This window comes from Chondrus crispus, genomic scaffold (assembly GCF_000350225.1).
Source record: "Chondrus crispus Stackhouse genomic scaffold, scaffold_323, whole genome shotgun sequence".
Classification (NCBI taxonomy): Eukaryota; Rhodophyta; class Florideophyceae; order Gigartinales; family Gigartinaceae; genus Chondrus; species Chondrus crispus.
The window spans coordinates 85,228-86,341 of record NW_005179216.1 but is presented as its reverse complement, the minus strand read 5'-3'; positions in this window follow the sequence as shown (position 1 = coordinate 86,341).

The following is a 1,114-nucleotide window of genomic DNA, read 5'->3' as shown; positions in this document are numbered from 1 at the left end:
GCGTCCGTTTGCCCCATTTCGCAATTACCGGGGGGGGGGGATCTGGCGGATGAGCACAAGCAACCTCGCGGGCCTCCAAATGCGCGAGAATTGGATCGCGCAGATCCTGATTGCTGCGAGAACGGCTCCGCGAGCCGGTGTCCAGCGATGTATGAACAGCCGCAACATAATTGTAAGGCGCGGAGGTGGTGCTGGCACCAGCACGACAGCGGCAGTGCTGGCACCAGCACCAGCACCAGCACCAGCACCGGCGGCAGTGGCGGCCCTACAGTGGTGTGCCACTGTAGGGAATTGGCTGCTGGCTGCTGGCACCAGCAGCCGCAACGCGTCTGCCACTGGTGGTGCCACCAACCGCAAATCATCGCACATTATCATTGCTGGACCGCTCCAGCTCTGTCTCTTCTTGAGGGCCTCCTTCAATGCATGCCACACGCCCTATGCCACACGCCCTTCCTCCCTCCATCCCCACCTTCCCCCTACAGTATGTAAGCCCCCTCCTCACCCGCACCGCAACCCTCAACCTCCCACCATTCCCACTCCCCCCGCTCCTCACCATGAACTTCTTCAGCAAGTCCAAGCACAAGCCCTCCGCCGCGAAGCCCGCGCCTGTCTCGCCTCCCCCCCTAGAAACCCCGCCTTTCGACACCGCGCCCCCCCTGCCCGAAACCGCCTCCCCCGACCCGTCGCCAACAGACGCCGCCCCGCCCCCCGCGCCCGATCCGGCGGACGCCTCCCGCGAACCCGTCTTCGCGGACGGGCTCCCCATGGCCGCGCCGGCCCACGCGGCCGCGAAGAAGCCGCGCTTCGCCCGCCTCAAGCTCTTCAAGCCCCCGCTGCCCTCGCTCTCCCGCAGGGAGCACGCGGAGCCCGCGGAGCCCGCGGAGCCCGACGACGCGTCCGACGCCCTGGCCGACATGCACCTCGCCCCGTCGCCCGACGAACAGGCCAGCGCCGCGCGCCGCGCCGCCCGCCGCGCAGAGCGCACCAGGCGCGAGGAGGAGTGGGCCGAGCGCGACTACCAGGCCCGCCGCGACGCCACCATCGCAGGCCTGCCGCACGTCCCGATCGACCCGCTGCCTCACTTCGACTCCGCCTCCGAGGACGAGGCCGCCCC